The sequence below is a fragment of the Kogia breviceps genome, chromosome 15, assembly GCF_026419965.1.
Source record: "Kogia breviceps isolate mKogBre1 chromosome 15, mKogBre1 haplotype 1, whole genome shotgun sequence".
NCBI lineage: Eukaryota > Metazoa > Chordata > Mammalia > Artiodactyla > Physeteridae > Kogia > Kogia breviceps.
The window spans coordinates 29683573-29700415 of NC_081324.1; positions in this window are offsets into that span (position 1 = coordinate 29683573).

The following is a 16843-nucleotide window of genomic DNA, read 5'->3' on the forward strand; positions in this document are numbered from 1 at the left end:
TTCCCATTCACTTTGGAGATGGCATTCCTACAGCGCTGTGGGCCATGCCTGTGCTTCGAAGACACTAAACTACCCTTTCCATTTGCAGAAGGCACGCACAGAATGCTAAGTCTCTGTTCTTTGGGACAAGTGGTTGGTGCTACTGTGCCTCTGTGTTTGCTGTCTCACTGCCCACTAGCAATGTTTCTGCTCGACACTGTGTGGCAAACGATGTGCAGCTAAGCTCACTTTGGAAGTACAAGTGCCAGAATTCCTTTGCGGGGCACCATCCAGATATCACATTCGTAGCATGCGCGTACTTTCCTCCTAAGCTCTGCATTCGCATCCAGCTTCAAGGTGTTCCTGTTGTGGATAGACTCTAGTGGAGGTGCCGCTGGAGACGGCCTCTGCTTCTGTGTTCTTTGAGAGGGCTGCTTTGAGGAACTTCCTACTATAGCATGTGCCAAGTACAGCCTTCGGCCTCTCTCAAATACTCACCTGTGAGAGCTTGTCTTTCCTTTGGAGAAACAGAGAGCCCTTTTCCTGAAGGGAAAATGTCCGTGCTCTGTTCTTCTTTTGCACACAGGGAAAGGCCTTTACGGCTGCTGTTCGGCCTTTAACCAGGCGAGGGAGGGCAGCTTCCCATTTATTTTGGAGATGGCACTCCTGCAGCGCCGTGGGCCATGCCTGTGCTTCGAAGACACTAAACTACCCTTTCCATTTGCAGAAGGCACGCACAGAATGCTAAGTCTCTGTTCTTTGGGACAAGTGGTTGGTGCTACTGTGCCTCTGTGTTTGCTGTCTCACTGCCCACTAGCAATGTTTCTGCTCGACACTGTGGGGCAAACGATGTGCAGCTAAGCTCACTTTGGAAGTACAAGTGCCAGAATACCTTTGCGGGGCACCATCCAGGTATCACATTCGTAGCATGCGGGTACTTTCCTCCTAAGCTCTGCATTCGCAGCCAGCTTCAAGGTGTTCCTGTTGTGGATAGACTCTAGTGGAGGTGCCGCTGGAGACGGCCTCTGCTTCTATGTTCTTTGAGAGGGCTGCTTTGAGGAACCTCCTACTCTAGGCTCTGCCAAGGAAGGCCTTCGGCCTCTCTCAAATACACACCTGTGAGAGCTTGTCTTTCCTTTGGAGAGACAGAGAGCCCTTTTCCTGAAGGGAAAATGTCCATGCTCTGTTCTTCTTTTGCACACAGGGAAAGGCCTTTACGGCTGCTGTTCGGCCTTTACCCACGCGAGGGAGGGCAGCTTCCCACTCACTTTGGAGATGGCACTCCTGCAGCACTGTGGGCCATGCCTGTGCTTCGAAGACAGTAAACTAACCATTCCATTTGAAGAGGGCACACACACAATGGGAAATCTCTGATCTCTGGGAGTAGTGTTTGGTGCTACTGCGGCCCTGTGTTTGGTGGCTCACTGCCCACTAGCAATGTTTCTGCTCGACACTGTGGGGCAAACGATGTGCAGCTAAGCTCACTTTGGAAGTACAAGTGCCAGAATTCCTTTGCGGGGCACCATCCAGATATCACATTCGTAGCATGCGGGTACTTTCCTCCTAAGCTCTGAATTCGCAGCCAGCTTCAAGGTGTTCCTGTTGTGGATAGACTCTAGTGGAGGTGCCGCTGGAGACGGCCTCTGCTTCTATGTTCCTTGAGAGGGCTACTTTGAGGAACCTCCTACTCTAGCCTCTGCCAAGGAAGGCCTTCGGCCTCTCTCAAATACTCACTTACCTGTGAGAGCTTGTCTTTCCTTTGGAGAGGCAGCCCTTTTCCTGCAGGGAAAATGTCCGTGCTCTGTTCTTCTTTTGCACACAGGGAAAGCCCTTTACGGCTGCTGTTCGGCCTTTACCCACGCGAGGGAGGGCAGCTTCCCATTCACTTTGGAGATGGCACTCCTGCAGCGCTGTGGGCCATGCCTGTGCTTCGAAGACACTAAACTAACCTTTCCATTTGAAGAGGGCACACACAGAATGGGAAACCTCTGTTATCTGGGAGAAGTTGTTGGTGCTACTGTGCCTCTGTGTTTGGTGGCTCACTGCCCACTAGCAATATTTCTGCTCGCCACTGGGGGTAAGCGATGTGCAGCTAAGCTCACTTTGGAAGTACAAGTGCCAGAATTCCTTTGCGGGGCACTATCCAGATATCACATTCGTAGCATGCAGGTACTTTCCTCCTATGCTCTGAATTCGCAGCCAGGTTCAATGTGTTCCTGTTGTGGATAGACTCTATTGGAGGTTCCGCTGGAGACGGCCTCTGCTTCTATCTTCTTTGAGAGGGCTGCTTTGAGGAACTTCCTACTCTAGCATGTGCCAAGTACAGCCTTCGGCCACTCTCAAATACTCACCTGTGAGAGCTTGTCTTTCCTTTGGAGAAACAGAGAGCCCTTTCCCTGAAGGGAAAATGTCCGTGCTCTGTTCTTCTTTTGCACACAGGGAAAGGCCTTTACGGCTGCTGTTCGGCCTTTACCCAGGCGAGGGAGGGCAGCTTCCCATTTATTTTGGAGATGGCATTCCTGCAGCGCTGTGGGCCATGCCTGTGCTTCGAAGACACTAAACTACCCTTTCCATTTGCAGAAGGCACGCACAGAATGCTAAGTCTCTGTTCTTGGGACAAGTGGTTGGTGCTACTGTACCTCTGTGTTTGCTGTCTCACTGCCCACTAGCAATGTTTCTGCTCGACACTGTGGGGCAAACGATGTGCAGCTAAGCTCACTTTGGAAGTACAAGTGCCAGAATTCCTTTGCGGGGCACCATCCAGATATCACATTCGTAGCATGCGGGTACTTTCCTCCTAAGCTCTGCATTCGCAGCCAGCTTCAAGGTGTTCCTGTTGTGGATAGACTCTAGTGGAGGTGCCGCTGGAGACGGCCTCTGCTTCTATGTTCTTTGAGAGGGCTGCTTTGAGGAACCTCCTACTCTAGCCTCTGCCAAGGAAGGCCTTCGGCCTCTCTCAAATACACACCTGTGAGAGCTTGTCTTTCCTTTGGAGAGACAGAGAGCCCTTTTCCTGAAGGGAAAATGTCCATGCTCTGTTCTTCTTTTGCACACAGGGAAAGGCCTTTACGGCTGCTGTTCGGCCTTTACCCACGCGAGGGAGGGCAGCTTCCCACTCACTTTGGAGATGGCACTCCTGCAGCGCTGTGGGCCATGCCTGTGCTTCGAATACAGTAAACTAACCGTTCCATTTGAAGAGGGCACACACACAATGGGAAATCTCTGTTCTCTGGGAGTAGTGTTTGGTGCTACTGCGGCCCTGTGTTTGGTGGCTCACTGCCCACTAGCAATGTTTCTAGTCGCCACTGTGGGGCAAACGATGTGCAGCTAAGCTCACTTTGGAAGTACAAGTGCCAGAATTCCTTTGCGGGGCACCATCCAGATATCACATTCGTAGCATGCGGGTACTTTCCTCCTAAGCTCTGAATTCGCAGCCAGCTTCAAGGTGTTCCTGTTGTGGATAGACTCTAGTGGAGGTGCCGCTGGAGACGGCCTCTGCTTCTATGTTCCTTGAGAGGGCTACTTTGACGAACGTCCTACTCTAGCCTCTGCCAAGTACAGCCTTCGGCCTCTCTCAAATACTCACTTACCTGTGAGAGCTTGTCTTTCCTTTGGAGAAACAGCCCTTTTCCTGAAGGGAAAATGTCCGTGCTCTGTTCTTCTTTTGCACACAGGGAAAGCCCTTTACGGCTGCTGTTCGGCCTTTACCCACGCGAGGGAGGGCAGCTTCCCACTCACTTTGGAGATGGCACTCCTGCAGCGCTGTGGGCCATGCCTGTGCTTCGAAGACAGTAAACTAACCATTCCATTTGAAGAGGGCACACACAGAATGGGAAATCTCTGTTATCTGGGAGAAGTTGTTGGTGCTACTGTGCCTCTGTGTTTGCTGGCTCACTGCCCACTAGCAATATTTCTGCTCGCCACTGGGGGCAAGCGATGTGCAGCTAAGCTCATGTTGGAAGTACAAGTGCCAGAATTCCTTTGCGGGGCACCATCCAGATATCACATTCGTAGCATGCAGGTACTTTCCTTCTATGCTCTGCATTCGCAGCCAGCTTCAAGGTGTTCCTGTTGAGGATAGACTCTAGTGGAGGTGCCCCTGGAGACGGCCTCTGCTTCTATGTTCTTTGAGAGGGCTGCTTTTAGGAACTTCCTACTATAGCATGTGCCAAGTACAGCCTTCGGCCTCTCTCAAATAGTCACCTTTGAGAGCTTGTCTTTCCTTTGGAGAACAGAGAGCCCTTTTCCTGAAGGGAAAATGTCCGTGCTCTGTTCTTCTTTTGCACACAGGGTAAGGCCTTCACGGCTGCTGTTCGGCGTTTACCCACGCGAGGGAGGGCACCTTCCCATTCACTTTGGAGATGGCATTCCTACAGCGCTGTGGGCCATGCCTGTGCTTCGAAGACACTAAACTACCCTTTCCATTTGCAGAAGGCACGCACAGAATGCTAAGTCTCTGTTCTTTGGGACAAGTGGTTGGTGCTACTGTGCCTCTGTGTTTGCTGTCTCACTGCCCACTAGCAATGTTTCTGCTCGACACTGTGTGGCAAACGATGTGCAGCTAAGCTCACTTTGGAAGTACAAGTGCCAGAATTCCTTTGCGGGGCACCATCCAGATATCACATTCGTAGCATGCGCGTACTTTCCTCCTAAGCTCTGCATTCGCATCCAGCTTCAAGGTGTTCCTGTTGTGGATAGACTCTAGTGGAGGTGCCGCTGGAGACGGCCTCTGCTTCTGTGTTCTTTGAGAGGGCGGCTTTGAGGAACTTCCTACTATAGCATGTGCCAAGTACAGCCTTCGGCCTCTCTCAAATACTCACCTGTGAGAGCTTGTCTTTCCTTTGGAGAAACAGAGAGCCCTTTTCCTGAAGGGAAAATGTCCGTGCTCTGTTCTTCTTTTGCACACAGGGAAAGGCCTTTACGGCTGCTGTTCGGCCTTTAACCAGGCGAGGGAGGGCAGCTTCCCATTTATTTTGGAGATGGCACTCCTGCAGCGCCGTGGGCCATGCCTGTGCTTCGAAGACACTAAACTACCCTTTCCATTTGCAGAAGGCACGCACAGAATGCTAAGTCTCTGTTCTTTGGGACAAGTGGTTGGTGCTACTGTGCCTCTGTGTTTGCTGTCTCACTGCCCACTAGCAATGTTTCTGCTCGACACTGTGGGGCAAACGATGTGCAGCTAAGCTCACTTTGGAAGTACAAGTGCCAGAATACCTTTGCGGGGCACCATCCAGGTATCACATTCGTAGCATGCGGGTACTTTCCTCCTAAGCTCTGCATTCGCAGCCAGCTTCAAGGTGTTCCTGTTGTGGATAGACTCTAGTGGAGGTGCCGCTGGAGACGGCCTCTGCTTCTATGTTCTTTGAGAGGGCTGCTTTGAGGAACCTCCTACTCTAGGCTCTGCCAAGGAAGGCCTTCGGCCTCTCTCAAATACACACCTGTGAGAGCTTGTCTTTCCTTTGGAGAGACAGAGAGCCCTTTTCCTGAAGGGAAAATGTCCATGCTCTGTTCTTCTTTTGCACACAGGGAAAGGCCTTTACGGCTGCTGTTCGGCCTTTACCCACGCGAGGGAGGGCAGCTTCCCACTCACTTTGGAGATGGCACTCCTGCAGCACTGTGGGCCATGCCTGTGCTTCGAAGACAGTAAACTAACCATTCCATTTGAAGAGGGCACACACACAATGGGAAATCTCTGATCTCTGGGAGTAGTGTTTGGTGCTACTGCGGCCCTGTGTTTGGTGGCTCACTGCCCACTAGCAATGTTTCTGCTCGACACTGTGGGGCAAACGATGTGCAGCTAAGCTCACTTTGGAAGTACAAGTGCCAGAATTCCTTTGCGGGGCACCATCCAGATATCACATTCGTAGCATGCGGGTACTTTCCTCCTAAGCTCTGAATTCGCAGCCAGCTTCAAGGTGTTCCTGTTGTGGATAGACTCTAGTGGAGGTGCCGCTGGAGACGGCCTCTGCTTCTATGTTCCTTGAGAGGGCTACTTTGAGGAACCTCCTACTCTAGCCTCTGCCAAGGAAGGCCTTCGGCCTCTCTCAAATACTCACTTACCTGTGAGAGCTTGTCTTTCCTTTGGAGAGGCAGCCCTTTTCCTGCAGGGAAAATGTCCGTGCTCTGTTCTTCTTTTGCACACAGGGAAAGCCCTTTACGGCTGCTGTTCGGCCTTTACCCACGCGAGGGAGGGCAGCTTCCCATTCACTTTGGAGATGGCACTCCTGCAGCGCTGTGGGCCATGCCTGTGCTTCGAAGACACTAAACTAACCTTTCCATTTGAAGAGGGCACACACAGAATGGGAAACCTCTGTTATCTGGGAGAAGTTGTTGGTGCTACTGTGCCTCTGTGTTTGGTGGCTCACTGCCCACTAGCAATATTTCTGCTCGCCACTGGGGGTAAGCGATGTGCAGCTAAGCTCACTTTGGAAGTACAAGTGCCAGAATTCCTTTGCGGGGCACCATCCAGATATCACATTCGTAGCATGCAGGTACTTTCCTCCTATGCTCTGAATTCGCAGCCAGGTTCAATGTGTTCCTGTTGTGGATAGACTCTATTGGAGGTTCCGCTGGAGACGGCCTCTGCTTCTATGTTCTTTGAGAGGGCTGCTTTGAGGAACTTCCTACTCTAGCATGTGCCAAGTACAGCCTTCGGCCACTCTCAAATACTCACCTGTGAGAGCTTGTCTTTCCTTTGGAGAAACAGAGAGCCCTTTCCCTGAAGGGAAAATGTCCGTGCTCTGTTCTTCTTTTGCACACAGGGAAAGGCCTTTACGGCTGCTGTTCGGCCTTTACCCAGGCGAGGGAGGGCAGCTTCCCATTTATTTTGGAGATGGCATTCCTGCAGCGCTGTGGGCCATGCCTGTGCTTCGAAGACACTAAACTACCCTTTCCATTTGCAGAAGGCACGCACAGAATGCTAAGTCTCTGTTCTTGGGACAAGTGGTTGGTGCTACTGTGCCTCTGTGTTTGCTGTCTCACTGCCCACTAGCAATGTTTCTGCTCGACACTGTGGGGCAAACGATGTGCAGCTAAGCTCACTTTGGAAGTACAAGTGCCAGAATTCCTTTGCGGGGCACCATCCAGATATCACATTCGTAGCATGCGGGTACTTTCCTCCTAAGCTCTGCATTCGCAGCCAGCTTCAAGGTGTTCCTGTTGTGGATAGACTCTAGTGGAGGTGCCGCTGGAGACGGCCTCTGCTTCTATGTTCTTTGAGAGGGCTGCTTTGAGGAACCTCCTACTCTAGCCTCTGCCAAGGAAGGCCTTCGGCCTCTCTCAAATACACACCTGTGAGAGCTTGTCTTTCCTTTGGAGAGACAGAGAGCCCTTTTCCTGAAGGGAAAATGTCCATGCTCTGTTCTTCTTTTGCACACAGGGAAAGGCCTTTACGGCTGCTGTTCGGCCTTTACCCACGCGAGGGAGGGCAGCTTCCCACTCACTTTGGAGATGGCACTCCTGCAGCGCTGTGGGCCATGCCTGTGCTTCGAATACAGTAAACTAACCATTCCATTTGAAGAGGGCACACACACAATGGGAAATCTCTGTTCTCTGGGAGTAGTGTTTGGTGCTACTGCGGCCCTGTGTTTGGTGGCTCACTGCCCACTAGCAATGTTTCTAGTCGCCACTGTGGGGCAAACGATGTGCAGCTAAGCTCACTTTGGAAGTACAAGTGCCAGAATTCCTTTGCGGGGCACCATCCAGATATCACATTCGTAGCATGCGGGTACTTTCCTCCTAAGCTCTGAATTCGCAGCCAGCTTCAAGGTGTTCCTGTTGTGGATAGACTCTAGTGGAGGTGCCGCTGGAGACGGCCTCTGCTTCTATGTTCCTTGAGAGGGCTACTTTGAGGAACCTCCTACTCTAGCCTCTGCCAAGGAAGGCCTTCGGCCTCTCTCAAATACTCACTTACCTGTGAGAGCTTGTCTTTCCTTTGGAGAGACAGCCCTTTTCCTGCAGGGAAAATGTCCGTGCTCTGTTCTTTTGCACACAGGGAAAGCCCTTTACGGCTGCTGTTCGGCCTTTACCCACGCGAGGGAGGGCAGCTTCCCATTCACTTTGGAGATGGCATTCCTGCAGCGCTGTGGGCCATGCCTGTGCTTCGAAGACACTAAACTAACCTTTCCATTTGAAGAGGGCACACACAGAATGGGAAACCTCTGTTATCTGGGAGAAGTTGTTGGTGCTACTGTGCCTCTGTGTTTGGTGGCTCACTGCCCACTAGCAATATTTCTGCTCGCCACTGGGGGCAAGCGCTGTGCAGCTAAGCTCACTTTGGAAGTACAAGTGCCAGAATTCCTTTGCGGGGCACCATCCAGATATCACATTCGTAGCATGCAGGTACTTTCCTCCTATGCTCTGCATTCGCAGCCAGGTTCAATGTGTTCCTTTTGTGGATAGACTCTAGTGGAGGTTCCGCTGGAGACGGCCTCTGCTTCTATGTTCTTTGAGAGGGCTGCTTTGAGGAACTTCCTACTATAGCATGTGCCAAGTACAGCCTTCGGCCTCTCTAAAATACTCACCTGTGAGAGCTTGTCTTTCCTTTGGAGAAACAGAGAGCCCTTTTCCTGAAGGGAAAATGTCCGTGCTCTGTTCTTCTTTTGCACACAGGGAAAGGCCTTTACAGCTGCTGTTCGGCCTTTACCCACGCGAGGGAGGGCAGCTTCCCATTTATTTTGGAGATGGCACTCCTGCAGCGCTGTGGGCCATGCCTGTGCTTCGAAGACACTAAACTACCCTTTCCATTTGCAGAAGGCACGCACAGAATGCTAAGTCTCTGTTCTTTGGGACAAGTGGTTGGTGCTACTGTGCCTCTGTGTTTGCTGTCTCACTGCCCACTAGCAATGTTTCTGCTCGACACTGTGGGGCAAACGATGTGCAGCTAAGCTCACTTTGGAAGTACAAGTGCCAGAATTCCTTTGCGGGGCACCATCCAGATATCACATTCGTAGCATGCGGGTACTTTCCTCCTAAGCTCTGCATTCGCAGCCAGCTTCAAGGTGTTCCTGTTGTGGATAGACTCTAGTGGAGGTGCCGCTGGAGAGGGCCTCTGCTTCTATGTTCTTTGAGAGGGCTGCTTTGAGGAACCTCCTACTCTAGCCTCTGCCAAGGAAGGCCTTCGGCCTCTCTCAAATACACACCTGTGAGAGCTTGTCTTTCCTTTGGAGAGACAGAGAGCCCTTTTCCTGAAGGGAAAATGTCCATGCTCTGTTCTTCTTTTGCACACAGGGAAAGGCCTTTACGGCTGCTGTTCGGCCTTTACCCACGCGAGGGAGGGCAGCTTCCCACTCACTTTGGAGATGGCACTCCTGCAGCGCTGTGGGCCATGCCTGTGCTTCGAAGACAGTAAACTAACCATTCCATTTGAAGAGGGCACACACACAATGGGAAATCTCTGTTCTCTGAGAGTAGTGTTTGGTGCTACTGCGGCCCTGTGTTTGGTGGCTCACTGCCCACTAGCAATGTTTCTAGTCGCCACTGTGGGGCAAACGATGTGCTGCTAAGCTCACTTTGGAAGTACAAGTGCCAGAATTCCTTTGCGGGGCACCATCCAGATATCACATTCGTAGCATGCGGGTACTTTCCTCCTAAGCTCTGAATTCGCAGACAGCTTCAAGGTGTTCCTGTTGTGGATAGACTCTAGTGGAGGTGCCGCTGGAGACGGCCTCTGCTTCTATGTTCCTTGAGAGGGCTACTTTGAGGAACCTCCTACTCTAGCCTCTGCCAAGTACAGCCTTCGGCCTCTCTCAAATACTCACTTACCTGTGAGAGCTTGTCTTTCCTTTGGAGAGACAGCCCTTTTCCTGCAGGGAAAATGTCCGTGCTCTGTTCTTCTTTTGCACACAGGGAAAGCCCTTTACGGCTGCTGTTCGGCCTTTACCCACGCGAGGGAGGGCAGCTTCCCATTCACTTTGGAGATGGCACTCCTGCAGCGCTGTGGGCCATGCCTGTGCTTCGAAGACACTAAACTAACCTTTCCATTTGAAGAGGGCACACACAGAATGGGAAACCTCTGTTATCTGGGAGAAGTTGTTGGTGCTACTGTGCCTCTGTGTTTGCTGGCTCACTGCCCACTAGCAATATTTCTGCTCGCCACTGGGGGCAAGCGATGTGCAGCTAAGCTCACTTTGGAAGTACAAGTGCCAGAATTCCTTTGCGGGGCACCATCCAGATATCACATTCGTAGCATGCAGGTACTTTCCTCCTATGCTCTGAATTCGCAGCCAGGTTCAATGTGTTCCTGTTGTGGATAGACTCTAGTGGAGGTTCCGCTGGAGACGGCCTCTGCTTCTATGTTCTTTGAGAGGGCTGCTTTGAGGAACTTCCTACTATAGCATGTGCCAAGTACAGCCTTCGGCCTCTCTCAAATACTCACCTGTGAGAGCTTGTCTTTCCTTTGGAGAAACAGAGAGCCCTTTTCCTGAAGGGAAAATGTCCGTGCTCTGTTCTTCTTTTGCACAAAGGGAAAGGCCTTTACGGCTGCTGTTCGGCCTTTACCCAGGCGAGGGAGGGCAGCTTCCCATTTATTTTGGAGATGGCACTCCTGCAGCGCTGTGGGCCATGCCTGTGCTTCGAAGACACTAAACTACCCTTTCCATTTGCAGAAGGCTCGCACAGAATGCCAAGTCTCTGTTCTTTGGGACAAGTGGTTGGTGCTACTGTGCCTCTGTGTTTGCTGTCTCACTGCCCACTAGCAATGTTTCTGCTCGACACTGTGGGGCAAACGATGTGCAGCTAAGCTCACTTTGGAAGTACAAGTGCCAGAATTCCTTTGCGGGGCACCATCCAGATATCACATTCGTAGCATGCGGGTACTTTCCTCCTAAGCTCTGCATTCGCAGCCAGCTTCAAGGTGTTCCTGTTGTGGATAGACTCTAGTGGAGGTGCCGCTGGAGACGGCCTCTGCTTCTATGTTCTTTGAGAGGGCTGCTTTGAGGAACCTCCTACTCTAGCCTCTGCCAAGGAAGGCCTTCGGCCTCTCTCAAGTACACACATGTGAGAGCTTGTCTTTCCTTTGGAGAGACAGAGAGCGCTTTTCCTGAAGGGAAAATGTCCATGCTCTGTTCTTCTTTTGCACACAGGGAAAGGCCTTTACGGCTGCTGTTCGGCCTTTACCCACGCGAGGGAGGGCAGCTTCCCACTCACTTTGGAGATGGCACTCCTGCAGCGCTGTGGGCCATGCCTGTGCTTCAAAGACTGTAAACTAACCATTCCATTTGAAGAGGGCACACACACAAAGGGAAATCTCTGTTCTCTGGGAGTAGTGTTTGGTGCTACTGCGGCCCTGTGTTTGGTGGCTCACTGCCCACTAGCAATGTTTCTGGTCGCCACTGTGGGGCAAACGATGTGCAGCTAAGCTCACTTTGGAAGTACAAGTGCCAGAATTCCTTTGCGGGGCACCATCCAGATATCACATTCGTAGCATGCGGGTACTTTCCTCCTAAGCTCTGAATTCGCAGCCAGCTTCAAGGTGTTCCTGTTGTGGATAGACTCTAGTGGAGGTGCCGCTGGAGACGGCCTCTGCTTCTATGTTCCTTGAGAGGGCTACTTTGAGGAACCTCCTACTCTAGCCTCTGCCAAGGAAGGCCTTCGGCCTCTCTCAAATACTCACTTACCTGTGAGAGCTTGTCTTTCCTTTGGAGAGACAGCCCTTTTCCTGCAGGGAAAATGTCCGTGCTCTGTTCTTCTTTTGCACACAGGGAAAGCCCTTTACGGCTGCTGTTCGGCCTTTACCCACGCGAGGGAGGGCAGCTTCCCACTCACTTTGGAGATGGCACTCTTGCAGCGCTGTGGGCCATGCCTGTGCTTCGAAGACACTAAACTAACCTTTCCATTTGAAGAGGGCACACACAGAATGGGAAACCTCTGTTATCTGGGAGAAGTTGTTGGTGCTACTGTGCCTCTGTGTTTGCTGGCTCACTGCCCACTAGCAATATTTCTGCTCGCCACTGTGGGGCAAACGATGTGCAGCTAAGCTCACTTTGGAAGTACAAGTGCCAGAATTCCTTTGCGGGGCACCATCCAGATATCACATTCGTAGCATGCGGGTACTTTCCTCCTAAGCTGTGAATTCGCAGCCAGCTTCAAGGTGATCCTGTTGTGGATAGACTCTAGTGGAGGTGCCGCTGGAGACGGCCTCTGCTTCTATGTTCCTTGAGAGGGCTACTTTGACGAACCTCCTACTCTAGCCTCTGCCAAGTACAGCCTTCGGCCTCTCTCAAATAAATACTCACTTACCTGTGAGAGCTTGTCTTTCCTTTGGAGAAACAGCCCTTTTCCTGCAGGGAAAATGTCCGTGCTCTGTTCTTCTTTTGCACACAGGGAAAGCCCTTTACGGCTGCTGTTCGGCCTTTACCCACGCGAGGGAGGGCAGCTTCCCATTCACTTTGGAGATGGCACTCCTGCAGCGCTGTGGGCCATGCCTGTGCTTCGAAGACACTAAACTAACCTTTCCATTTGAAGAGGGCACACACAGAATGGGAAACCTCTGTTATCTGGGAGAAGTTGTTGGTGCTACTGTGCCTCTGTGTTTGGTGGCTCACTGCCCACTAGCAATATTTCTGCTCGCCACTGGGGGCAAGCGATGTGCAGCTAAGCTCACTTTGGAAGTACAAGTGCCAGAATTCCTTTGCGGGGCACCATCCAGATATCACATTCGTAGCATGCAGGTACTTTCCTCCTATGCTCTGCATTCGCAGCCAGGTTCAATGTGTTCCTGCTGTGGATAGACTCTAGTGGAGGTTCCGCTGGAGACGGCCTCTGCTTCTATGTTCTTTGAGCGGGCTGCTTTGAGGAACTTCCTACTATAGCATGTGCCAAGTACAGCCTTCGGCCTCTCTCAAATACTCACCTGTGAGAGCTTGTCTTTCCTTTGGAGAAACAGAGAGCCCTTTTCCTGAAGGGAAAATGTCCATGCTCTGTTCTTCTTTTGCACACAGGGAAAGGCCTTTACGGTTGCTGTTCGGCCTTTACCCACGCGAGGGAGGGCAGCTTCCCACTCACTTTGGAGATGGCACTCCTGCAGCGCTGTGGGCCATGCCTGTGCTTCGAAGACAGTAAACTAACCATTCCATTTGAAGAGGTCACACACACAATGGGAAATCTCTGTTCTCTGGGAGTTGTGTTTGGTGCTACTGCGGCCCTGTGTTTGGTGGCTCACTGACCACTAGCAATGTTTCTAGTCGCCACTGTGGGGCAAACGATGTGCAGCTAAGCTCACTTTGGAAGTACAAGTGCCAGAATTCCTTTGCGGGGCACCATCCAGATATCACATTCGTAGCATGCGGGTACTTTCCTCCTAAGCTCTGCATTCGCAGCCAACTTCAAGGTGTTCCTGTTGTGGATAGACTCTAGTGGAGGTGCCCCTGGAGACCGCCTCTGCTTCTATGTTCTTTGAGAGGCCTGCTTTGAGGAACCTCCTACTCTAGCCTCTGCCAAGGAAGGCCTTCGGCCTCTCTCAAATACACACCTGTGAGAGCTTGTCTTTCCTTTGGAGAGACAGAGAGCCCTTTTCCTGAAGGGAAAATGTCCATGCTCTGTTCTTCTTTTGCACACAGGTAAAGCCCTTTACGGCTGCTGTTCGGCCTTTACCCACACGAGGGAGGGCAGCTTCCCACTCACTTTGGAGATGGCACTCCTGCAGCGCTGTGGGCCATGCCTGTGCTTCGAAGACAGTAAACTAACCATTCCATTTGTAGAGGGCACACACACAATGGGAAATCTCTGTTCTCTGGGAGTAGTGTTTGGTGCTACTGCGGCCCTGTGTTTGGTGGCTCACTGCCCACTGTCAATATTTCTAGTCGCCACTGTGGGGCAAACGATGTGCAGCTAAGCTCACTTTGGAAGTACAAGTGCCAGAATTCCTTTGCGGGGCACCATCCAGATATCACATTCGTAGCATGCGGGTACTTTCCTCCTAAGCTCTGCATTCGCAGCAAGCTTCAAGGTGTTCCTGTTGTGGATAGACTCTAGTGGAGCTGCCGCTGGAGACGGCCACTGCTTCTATGTTCCTTGAGAGGGCTACTTTGAGGAACCTCCTACTCTAGCCTCTGCCAAGTACAGCCTTCGGCCTCTCTCAAATACTCACTTACCTGTGAGAGCTTGTCTTTCCTTTGGAGAAACAGCCCTTTTCCTGAAGGGAAAATGTCCGTGTTCTATTCTTCTTTTGCACACAGGGAAAGACCTTTACGGCTGCTGTTCGGCCTTTACCCACGCGAGGGAGGGCAGCTTCCCATTCACTTTGGAGATGGCACTCCTGCAGCGCTGTGGGCCATGCCTGTGCTTCGAAGACACTAAACTAACCTTTCCATTTGAAGAGGGCACACACAGAATGGGAAACCTCTGTTATCTGGGAGAAGTTGTTGGTGCTACTGTGCCTCTGTGTTTGCTGGCTGACTGCCCACTAGCAATATTTCTGCTCGCCACTGGGGGCAAGCGATGTGCAGCTAAGCTCACTTTGGAAGTACAAGTGCCAGAATTCCTTTGCGGGGCACCATCCAGATATCACATTCGTAGCATGCAGGTACTTTCCTCCTATGCTCTGAATTCGCAGCCAGGTTCAATGTGTTCCTGTTGTGGATAGACTCTAGTGGAGGTTCCGCTGGAGACGGCCTCTGCTTCTATGTTCTTTGAGAGGGCTGCTTTGAGGAACTTCCTACTATAGCATGTGCCAAGTACAGCCTTCGGCCTCTCTCAAATACTCACCTGTCAGAGCTTGTCTTTCCTTTGGAGAAACAGAGAGCCCTTTTCCTGCAGGGAAAATGTCCGTGCTCTGTTCTTCTTTTGCACACAGGGAAAGGCCTTCACGGCTGCTGTTCGGCCTTTACCCACGCGAGGGAGGGCAGCTTCCCATTCACTTTGGAGATGGCACTCCTGCAGCGCTGTGGGCCATGCCTGTGCTTCGAAGACACTAAACTACCCTTTCAATTTGCAGAGGGCACGCACAGAATGCTAAGTCTCTGTTATTTGGGAGAAGTGGTTGGTGCTACTGCGGCCCTGTGTTTGGTGGCTCACTGCCCACTAGCAATGTTTCTGCTCGACACTGTGGGGCAAACGATGTGCAGCTAAGCTCACTTTGGAAGTACAAGTGCCAGAATTCCTTTGCGGGGCACCATCCAGATATCACATTCGTAGCATGTGTTTACTTTCCTCCTAAGCTCTGAATTCGCAGCCAGCTTCAAGGTGTTCCTGTTGTGGATAGACTCTAGTGGAGGTGCCGCTGGAGACGGCCACTGCTTCTATGTTCCTTGAGAGGGCTACTTTGAGGAACCTCCTACTCTAGCCTCTGCCAAGTACAGCCTTCGGCCTCTCTCAAATACTCACTTACCTGTGAGAGCTTGTCTTTCCTTTGGAGAAACAGCCCTTTTCCTGAAGGGAAAATGTCCGTGTTCTGTTCTTCTTTTGCACACAGGGAAAGACCTTTACGGCTGCTGTTCGGCCTTTACCCACGCGAGGGAGGGCAGCTTCCCATTCACTTTGGAGATGGCACTCCTGCAGCGCTGTGGGCCATGCCTGTGCTTCGAAGACACTAAACTAACCTTTCCATTTGAAGAGGGCACACACAGAATGGGAAACCTCTGTTATCTGGGAGAAGTTGTTGGTGCTACTGTGCCTCTGTGTTTGCTGGCTCACTGCCCACTAGCAATATTTCTGCTCGCCACTGGGGGCAAGCGATGTGCAGCTAAGCTCACTTTGGAAGTACAAGTGCCAGAATTCCTTTGCGGGGCACCATCCAGATATCACATTCGTAGCATGCAGGTACTTTCCTCCTATGCTCTGAATTCGCAGCCAGGTTCAATGTGTTCCTGTTGTGGATAGACTCTAGTGGAGGTTCCGCTGGAGACGGCCTCTGCTTCTATGTTCTTTGAGAGGGCTGCTTTGAGGAACTTCCTACTATAGCATGTGCCAAGTACAGCCTTCGGCCTCTCTCAAATACTCACCTGTCAGAGCTTGTCTTTCCTTTGGAGAAACAGAGAGCCCTTTTCCTGAAGGGAAAATGTCCGTGCTCTGTTCTTCTTTTGCACACAGGGAAAGGCCTTCACGGCTGCTGTTCGGCCTTTACCCACGCGAGGGAGGGCAGCTTCCCATTCACTTTGGAGATGGCACTCCTGCAGCGCTGTGGGCCATGCCTGTGCTTCGAAGACACTAAACTACCCTTTCCATTTGCAGAGGGCACGCACAGAATGCTAAGTCTCTGTTCTTTGGGACAAGTGGTTGGTTCTACTGTGCCTCTGTGTTTGCTGTCTCATTGCCCACTAGCAATGTTTCTGCTCGACACTGTGGGGCAAACGAAGTGCAGCTAAGCTCACTTTGGAAGTACAAGTGCCAGAATTCCTTTGCGGGGCACCATCCAGATATCACATTCGTAGCATGCGGGTACTTTCCTCCTAAGCTCTGCATTCGCAGCAAGCTTCAAGGTGTTCCTGTTGTGGATAGACTCTAGTGGAGGTGCCGCTGGAGACGGCCTCTGCTTCTATGTTCCTTGAGAGGGCTACTTTGAGGAACCTCCTACTCTGGCCTCTGCCAAGGAAGGCCTTCGGCCTCTCTCAAATACTCACTTACCTGTGAGAGCTTGTCTTTCCTTTGGAGAGACAGCCCTTTTCCTGCAGGGAAAATGTCCGTGCTCTGTTCTTCTTTTGCACACAGGGAAAGCCCTTTACGGCTGCTGTTCGGCCTTTACCCACGCGAGGGAGGGCAGCTTCCCATTCACTTTGGAGATGGCACTCCTGCAGCGCTGTGGGCCATGCCTGTGCTTCGAAGACACTAAACTAACCTTTCCATTTGAAGAGGGCACACACAGAATGGGAAATCTCTGTTATCTGGGAGAAGTTGTTGGTGCTACTGTGCCTCTGTGTTTGCTGGCTCA